Source organism: Myotis yumanensis, unplaced genomic scaffold (assembly GCF_028538775.1).
Source record: "Myotis yumanensis isolate MYYU_CA2020_CCGP unplaced genomic scaffold, mMyoYum1.0.hap1 SCAF_7, whole genome shotgun sequence".
In the NCBI taxonomy this organism is placed as follows: Eukaryota; Metazoa; Chordata; class Mammalia; order Chiroptera; family Vespertilionidae; genus Myotis; species Myotis yumanensis.
The window spans coordinates 37,522,999-37,532,554 of NW_027223758.1; the positions used below are offsets into that span (position 1 = coordinate 37,522,999).

A 9,556-nucleotide genomic window follows, 5' to 3' on the forward strand; every position below is an offset into this window, starting at 1 on the left:
TGCATTTCTGTCATAATGACTACATTATAATTACAGCCCAAACAGTACAAAATCTGCAAGAGTAGTAAACAGTCTTGCTATATGCCTGGGTCTGTGCTCTGTTCATTCTCTCTCAATTTCTGTATGCACACACAAGAAGTGAGATGCCCTTCTCAAAGGTAAAGAAACAAGAGATTTTTATTTGCCCACCTATTGGTGTGAGATTAGTATTTACAGAGAGGGAGCAAAGGATATGAATTCAAAAAGTGGAGCTAGGATATGAATTCAAGTCTGTCTTGTTTGAAGTCACCTTGAATTCTACCCAGACCTTATTTGAACCAGTAATGGGCAACTCCCAGCCTACTGGCATCCAGCTATCTAACATGATTTGGGCTAAGCCCTAGAAACTTGTTCTACTGAACCAAATTGGCTTCTTTCTGATTTCTCCCTAGTATGCCTGGATGAAGGATATCAAATCTCCCATAGGTCATGCTCCTTTAGGAATTTGGAGACAACTTCACTGCTCAAGTTCTAGAGATGAAAGAGCCCCAATTTAGCCATTCATTCACCCAAGGTCCTGGTTTCACCACTTCCCTCTGTCAATATCCCTCAAATTGGACACTTAGTCCTGGGGCTTGGCAGAATAGGAACATGCTAGAAGTGCTCTTCAAAGTAAGTTTCATACTCATTTTACATCTGGGAAACAATATTCCCATAAAAGGGGAAGTCACTGAGTGGTTCAACTGCCTCAGGAGAGATGGCTTACAAATTCAAAGAATGAAACCAAAGTCTTCTGTACTGAGCTTCAAATTGATGAGCTCTGGGTGAAGAGGCACTTAGGTAATGAAAGTTGGCAGGGATAATGTGGCTAGGGCCTCTCTCCCCTCAAGCTAGAAATGTTACATAAGAACACCTACCTTTCCTATAATAGTCTCATTGAAGAAAAAGCTTCTAAATGCATTTCTACTCTCTGGTCTTGACCCCCTCTTTATGCCCCTACTCTCAACAAAGGGGCCAGTGTGATGCTTCAAGTTCTTGGGTATCGATGTAAATGCAGACCCTGTATACAGCAGTATAAAAAGGGGGGTAGTTATGGACAATGGGAGAGTTCCTTTAGACTAATGGTAAAGGAAGGCCTCTTCCCACTGTTCTTGAAAGTGGTAATTGCTCCATGGAATTCACTGGGAAACTTCCCCAATTCAGCCTCATGGATATTCCTATCTAGGGTAGGAATCAGAACTCTGGATTTAAAACGTACACTCTAGTTTGGAAGCTGATAATGTGAAGGCTCCCAGAAGACAGCCCACATCTGCCTGGGGGTGGCTGTAACCTCACTATGCTGGAGCTATAGAGGAAAAGGTCTGAAACTCAGAGGGGATGTGGAAATAACTGAGTCACTGCTCTCAATGTTACTGGTTTCCAAAGCACTTCTCTGATCTAAGCCTGGGTTCAAATTCTGGCTGTCTCTTCATTAGCTGTTGTGGCCATAGGCAAGACAGTTTACTACCCCAAACTTCAGTTTCCTTATCAATAAAATGGGAATATTCACCTCCTAGGAGGATGAAATAGGATAGTTATTATCTGGCCTCTCAGCCCTGTGCTGAGAGTAAAACAAAACAGTTAAAATAACTTGCCTCATACCACACAGCTTTTAGGTGCCAGAACTGGTACTAATTACCCAGAGTTCTCCAGCCTCAATATGCATCAAGATCATCAGGAGAGGTTACAAAGCTGCAAAATTCCCAGACCTCACCCCGAGAGAGCCCAGGAATTTGCACTACTCACTGATGCCACAGGAGAGTCTCATGCTATTGCTCCAGAGTCCCAATCTACACTAATAAAAGAGAAACATGGTAATTAGCGTACGACTGCTACCCTTCCCATTGGCTAATCAGCATATCCTTATGCAAATTAACTGTCAGCCAAGATGGCGGCCAGCAGCCAGGCAGCTGGAAGCGAACATGAGGCTTGCTTGCTGCAGTGAAGGAGGACTCCAACGTTCCCCGCCTACGCTGCCAGCCTCTGAGCTGGCAGTTTGAAACTTTGTAACAAATATAGAAGCTAAACAAAACCCAGGATCTCAGAGCTGGAGTTATACATTGTTTCGATTATAGAACGCAAACAAACCAGCGGAAGCCTCAGAGCTAGAGCCAGAGTTAAAGCTGGCCCAGAATAAAATAAAATAAAAAGAAAAAAAGGAGCGGTTGGGAGCTTCAGTCAACAACCACCAGCCTGAAAGCAGCCCTCAGCCCCTCACCCAGACTGGCCAGGCACCCCAGTGGGGACCCCCACCCTGAAGGGTGTGTGACCAGCTGCAAACAGCCATCATCCCCTCATCCAGGCTGGCCAGGCATCCCAGTGGGGACCCCCACTCTGACCCAGGACACCCTTCAGGGCAAACCAGCCGGCCCCCAGGCCTCTATCCTATATAGTAAAAGGGTAATATGCCTCCCAGCACTGGGATCAGCAGAGCCTCGAGGCCTCCTGGCACTGGATCAGCGTGACAGGGGGCAGCGCCCAAACCTCCTGATCGCCCTGCAACTCTGTGTGTGACAGGGTGCGGCGTCCCAACCCCCTGATCAGCCCTGCTCTGTGACAGGGTGTGGTGCCCCAACCCCCCCCCCCCCAACACAGGCCATGCTGTGTGTGACAGGGTAGAGCCATAACCTCCCCATCAGCCCTGCCTTGAGTGTGACAGTGGCAGCGCCCCAACCCCCTGATCGGCCCTGCTCTGTGGGTGATAGAGGGCGGTGCCGCACCCTGTCACACACAGAGCCGCAGGGCGATCAGGGGGTTGGGGAGCTCCCCCCCTATCAGGCACAGAGCAGGGCTGAAGGGCTGATCAGGAGGTTGGGGCGCCTTCCCCTGTCACGAACAGAGCAGGGCAAACAGAGCAGGGCGGATAGGGAGGTTGTGGCCCCGCCCCCTGTCACACACAGAGCCGCAGGGCGATCAGGGGGTTTGGGCACTGCCCCCTGTCACGCTGATCCCAGTGCCGGGAGGCCTGTGGCTCCACTGATCCCGGTGCTGGGAGGCATATTGCCCTTTTACTATATAGGATAGAGGCCTGGTACACGGGTGGGGGCTGGCTGGTTTGCCCTGAAGGGTGTCCTGGATCAGGGTGGGGGTCCCAACTGGGGTGCCTGGCCAGCCTGGGTGAGGGGATGATGGCTGTTTGCATCTGGTCACACCTCCTTCAGGGTGGGGGTCCCGCTTGGGTGCCTGGCCAGTCTGGGTGAGGGCCTGAGGGCCGTTTTGTGGGGAGCTGATATAGGGTTAAGCCTCGGACTGACCTGTGGGCAAAGTCACAAACAATTCCCAGCTTAGAGGGCACAGTCCTCTTAGCATAATTAGGCTTGACCTTATGAGGCTCTCTAGATCTTATCTGGGAAGCTAATGGGCTGAGGGAAGTGCAGGAAGTGTAACTATGGTCAAAACAAGTGAAACTCACAAGAACTGTGTAACTCTAGAAACCACTACCTTGTTTACCTCTCACTATAAAATAAAGGCTCAGCTTGCCTTGGGATCTCTCTCTGTGGCCTCAGCGAGGCACAGGGAAGATCCACAGAGAATAAGGAAAGCTAGAGAGTTCTGAACGCTGTCTCTGTGTAAAACATCCTTCGCCGACTCCGTCCACACCTTTGGGAACCCCTGGACCCCATGGGGCTGGACCCCAGCATATGGCGCCTGAACAGGATTCCCCTAGGTAAGCCCCCCCATATTGAGAACCCCCACACTCGGGACGGATAGGACTCCACCGTAGGGTGCTGCAGACCCCCCTATAGAGGATAAATAGGGTAAGTGGGTGGATAGTACAGAACTTAGTTTGAGAAGATGTGCCATACTGAGTCTAGAAGAAAGAAGACTCTGTATTGATCTTTAGAATGAGAAGATGTGCCATACTGAGTCTAGAAGAAAAAAGACTCCGTATTGATCTTTTAAAACATATGCTTGCTAGCAGAGAAGTTAAGGTTACTCCCAGTTAGACGGAATGTTTTATACAAGAAGTATGTCCATGCTTTTCTGAGGAAGGAAAGGTGCCGGAAAGGTAAATGTAGAGGCATGGGAGAAGGTAGGCCCAAGGAGCCTTATCCTTAACCCCACTGCAGCCTTTCCACCCCGGGAAAGTGCAGGACTGGCAAGCTCTCCCTGGGGTGATAGATCAGGACTCAGGTAGTAGCGGAAAGCGCCAATCCTATTCTTAAAATGGATACAAGAGAGCATTTGGGGTTTTTCTTTTTAATGCCTGTTTTGGATTGAGTAAGTGGATTTTACTTAGTTTTTAACATATCAAAGTTAGCTCTTGACACAAAAGCTAAAACTAACAATTTGGCTCGAAATTGGGGTTTTGTTTTGAGGTGCTGAGGCTCAGGGGTGGAGCCAATTCACAGTAGAAATGTGAAGCTGCAGCTTTTGGGGTTGAAGTGGGAAGTTGTGAATACAGAGGAGTATGTATGCCCAAGGCAATTTCTGATGGAGGAAGGGCTAGCCTCCCTCCCCACAACAGACAAGCAGGTAGGCCAAAAATTTCCTACCAGTGGAAACTTCTAAAGAGAGGCTTGCTTCCCAGTTTCCCATCCTTGGTAGAAAGAATGTAACTAATTTGCATTTTTTTTTTTTTAAATATATTTTATTGATTTTTTACAGAGAGGAAGGGAGAGGGACAGAGAGTTAGAAACATCGATGAGAGAGAAACATCGACCAGCTGCCTCCTGCACATCTCCCACTGGGGATGTGCCCGCAACCCAGGTACATGCCCTTGACCGGAATCGAACCTGGGACCTTTCAGTCCGCAGGCCGACACTCTATCCACTGAGCCAAACCGGTTTTGGCAACTAATTTGCATTTTAATGGTTACCTGTTTCCAGTCAATGGCAGCCCAAGGCTTTGGGAGTTTGCTAAATTGAATTAGATATTCTGAAATAACAAAATGCTAAAATATTAATCTAAATTTCCCTCACGAAAAATTCAGAGGACAGAATTAAATCTATGATTGTGTCTTGTATTTTTGAAGTTTATTCTTAAAAATGTTACTGATTGAGAAATGCTAAATATTTAACTTGCCAGCTAAGAGTTTAAAGTTCTGGTTAAATAAATTGGGAAAAATCATATAATTATAGTAAAATTTCAATATTTGTCTAATTGAAAAAAGAGGATAAATTCTGTAATCCCAACCGAAATTTTTAAATACAAAGATCAGTTTAAATTTAATTGCTATCTCTTAATAATTATAAAAGGTATATAATCTTTAGATCATATATACACATATATATTTGATGGTCTTTCAAGTTGAATTTCAAAACCATAACCAAGGAATGACTTTGAGACATTTCACGGGCCCTGAAATGTTTTCAAAAGTTTATTCTCTCTTCTTAAATGATTTTTTAATAAAGCCAATTTAATATACTTGAAATCACATAGAAAGCTTTATCGAATATAAATTAATAAATATATTTTAAGTTTTTGCCTCTAAGAATGTTATGCCCAGATTTCAAGATTCCCAAGAAGCCACCAGGGAGCCATCCAATCCGATGCAAAAGCAAAGAGTCTTTTATTTTAAGCCCGGGCTTAGCTCCTCTACCTTCCTTACTGACGCAGCAGCAGGTGGCAAAAAGAGCAGTCTGCTCGAACCAGGGGTTTCATAGAGGGTTGGAGTAGGGGCGGGAGAGGGGGCTGTGCCCCCCGCCGATTGGCCAGGTGCGAGCTGGTGACCCATTACACAGGATGTGGTCATAGCGATGGCGTGCACTTCCCTTGATTACCATTGGTTAGTCCAGAGAAATGGTGGGTGTGGCTAGCAGAGGCTCCTTCCGAGGGGGAAGGAGCCTTCGCTGAGCACATGGTTCCATACAAAATGGAGGTCCCTTAATGGATGGGAAGCCAGCCACTCGGCTCCCATGCAAGACCTGCCGCCGTGGGCGTCACCGGGAGGTGGGCCGCCCACCACCCCGCCTGGCCCTTGGGTCGCCCGCTGCTCGGCCCGAAAGTGACTCGGAGGCCGAGGAGGGCGGCCCGGGTCCTTCTGGGCGTCCGCAGGCCTGCGCCTATCTGGTCAGGCGCTGCCTCGGCCATGGCTGCCCGTCATCCTCCCTGCCGGATGCCTGCGGGGCCACGTGCCCCGCCGGCCCTTTCAAAGAAAGGGCAAAACAAGTTATTTTGTTTGATATTTCTTAAAATACAGCAGCAGAATTTTAGGATGTAATTTAAAATAACAAAAGCTCCTCGCCGCTGCATTTTAAATTAGGCTGGAGGTGGGGCAGCATTTGCACCTCGTGAATCAGACATAAAACTTTACTAAATTTACTAACTTTATAAATAAAAGTACCTACTATAAGAAGCCAGTATCTTTGTAAACAACTGAATCCTAGTAAAGTAAAATTCTTCTAAAAAAGTTACTGAAGGCTTCCCATGGTCCCTCTGTATATGCAAATAAGCCGAAAGGGAATGCTGTTTAAAAATATTATTTTAAATTTAATAAAAAGGAGAAATTTTAAAATTTTGAAATATCTTCCACTAATATTTATAGGATAATCTAATGATTTGCTGTTAAAATACCAAATCTGAAAATAAGTACAGTCACCATAAATGTTTAATGACTTTGACTTGAAATACATGGTCTTGTGGTACTATCAGTCAACATCCAGGAAGTAACCCTATAGGTTATTTTTTGTAAAAGGAAAAGATTTCTTTTTAAATTGAAGTTCTCCAAGTATAACCCAGCAGGAGGACGACACCCAGGAAAACACACACAGTGTCAAAATAAGCCAAAGGAAAATCATTTGGGGCAAATATAAAAAGGACCCCAAGTAAAATTCCCTTTATTAACCTTCAGTTGAGAATACTTCAAGACCATGTGGATTCCTGTAACAGAGAGGAATTATCAAGAATGCTCCAGCCATGAAGACAAGAGGAAAAACAATCCAGAGATGGAGGACACTGACGACACTTTGCCATGCTAGCAGTCAGCAGCTGTGCGTCGCTGCAGGTTGCCCAGGATCAAACCAGAGAGGGTCGGACCTGCATTGCCACCATTTGTCCACCATCCAGAACTGAAATATCATTGCTGACGTGTACACATAAGGAACTGTCGGACATTGAAACTTGGACTCAGAACTGTTGGATGTTGAAATTGGGACTTAAAACATTTTTTGTTTTTGAAATGTTATGCATAAGTTTTAAAATGTTTTGGGTTTTGCATTGGCATTGTTTTGTTATTGTTTTAATAGCCAGAGTTTTGTTCTTGATGCTCAAGTTTGATGCTTAAGTTTTACTGTCATTATGGTAGTGTAAAAACTCTCATTATAGTAGCTTAAAAAATAAAAGAAGGGTGAGATGTGGGGAGCTGATATAGGGTTAAGCCTCGGACTGACCTGTGGGCAAAGTCACAAACAATTCCCAGCTTAGAGGGCACAGTCCTCTTGGCATAATTAGGCTTGACCTTATGAGGCTCTCTAGATCTTATCTGGGAAGCTAATGGGCTGAGGGAAGTGCAGGAAGTGTAACTATGGTCAAAACAAGTGAAACTCACAAGAACTGTGTAACTCTAGAAACCACTACCTTGTTTACCTCTCACTATAAAATAAAGGTTCAGCTTGCCTTGGGATCTCTCTCTGTGGCCTCAGCCAGGCACAGGAAGATCCACGGAGACTAAGGAAAGCTAGAGAGTTCTGAACACTGTCTCCGTGTAAAACATTCTTCGCCGACTCCGTCCACACCTTTGGGAACCCCTGGACCCGCTGGGGCTGGACCCCAGCACCGTTTTCAGGCTGGCGGGTGACTGAAGCTCCCAACTGCTCCTTTTTTTCTTTTTTCTTTTTTTTATTCTGGGCCAGCTTTAGCTCTGAGGCTCGGCTCCAGAGGCCTCCGCTGCTGAAAGCAGGGATCTGGCCTTTGTTTACCTTCTGTATTTGAAACTTTGTTGCGACTCCAGCTCTGAGATCCCGGCTGACTGAAAACAGGTTTCTGGGGTTTGGTTTGGCTTCTATATTTGTAACATTGTTTCTTAGAGAGCAGCTCAGAGGCCGGCAGCGCAGGCGGGGAACGTTGGAGTCCTCAGTCACTGAAGCAAGCAAGCCTCCCTGTTCAATTCAAGCTGCCTGGCTGCCGGCCGCCATCTTGGCTGGCAGTTAATTTGCATATCGCCCTGATTAGCCAATGGGAAGGGTAGTGGAGGTATGGCTAATTACCATGTTTCTGTTTTATTAGATAGGATTATTATATAAGATTTCAAAAAAACATAAGAAAGCCATAACATTTGTTATTTGGTAGAACACAGGCTTTTTTTCTTCTTTCCTTAAGGATCAAGACCAGTGTAGATAAATTCATTTGAAGGTAATACTAGTAGTATCTTTTCTTCTTCTTACACTTTCGGAACTTTTGGCCATATTCACTTTCTCTAATGTTTTCTGTGCTTCTATCACTAGTTTGTTTTTGCCTCTTTCATTTATTAATTTGGTAAAGGACAGGGTCATGTGGTTGTTGATGAGTCCATTCATAAGGGCTGGGTCCAGCCTCTAGATTTGGAACATGGTTTAGTGAAGGAGGCACAGCTGTATTCTTAGAAAGTAATGCTGTCATCTCACAGTAAGGAAGCTGCAGTGCTGGATTACATGCATGACACTGCATCTCCTGTAAGAAAAAATATTCTTGAGGTAAAGCTGCATTATTAGTTGGAAAGAACTGCATGGGAAAGAAAGAACTGCCCATGGCTTCTTCATTTCTGTAGCTGTGTGAATTGATCTTAACATAGCTCTCAAAACTTTGGTTAGCTGGTTCAGAAGAGTGAGAACTCCTAAATCGACACTGCAGATTAATTGGTCTTTCATATAAATGAATTCCATTCAGCAAAGCTATGGCATAAGACACCGATTCTGGGTGTTTAAAGCAGCCAAATCCAAAAGACTTCGGCTTTCCTTCTCTGTCTTTTCATACAGTCACTCTGGTTAATGGCCCAGCCTATAAAAAACTGAAGGAACAGCTCGTAAAGGATCTCTTCCCACACTTGGGCCTCTAAATTCCCCACAAACACCCTCCTGTCAGCCTCCTCCTGAGCAGGGAACATCCCCCCGGTCGTGGCGGAGGACTAAGGAGGAGATGCCAACACACCGCCCTCTTTCCTGGCCAGCTTTTGAAGGAAAACAAATGTATGTACAACATTTAGCAAAGCTAACACCTACTAAGGACTCAAAGTGCTAGCAAAACATTTACAGTAGGCAAAAAGAAAAGAGAACCAAGATACAAATTCAGACCTCTACCTCACAACAGCTGCTCTTTCCATGGTTCATGGTTTTCCCTTCAGAACTGATTTCTGTGATCCCATCTATGATGTCTGGGGCCGCAACCTTACTTCTTAGAGCACACCTTCCTCTCCAAACCCTACTACAAGCAGCTGGCAATAGTACAGAGGCATTCAGCTGGGAAGACACAGAGGAATCTCATTTTATTGCACTTTGCTTTATTGAGCTTCACAGATGCCACGTTTCTTACAAATTGAAGGCAAGACCCTCCACTAGCAAAAAGATTACAACTCACTTTATTGTGAGTTATGGTGCTCTGGAACAAGATCTCAGGGGTATGG

At 45.5% G+C, this 9,556-nt stretch overlaps 1 pseudogene; it reads right to left on the reverse strand.

The window, feature by feature from the left end:
• Window positions 1–6,832: 6,832 nt before the first annotated feature.
• LOC139014558 (splicing regulator RBM11 pseudogene) lies at window positions 6,833–9,040 on the reverse strand (annotated as a pseudogene).
• Between the last annotated feature and the right edge of the window lie 516 nt (window positions 9,041–9,556).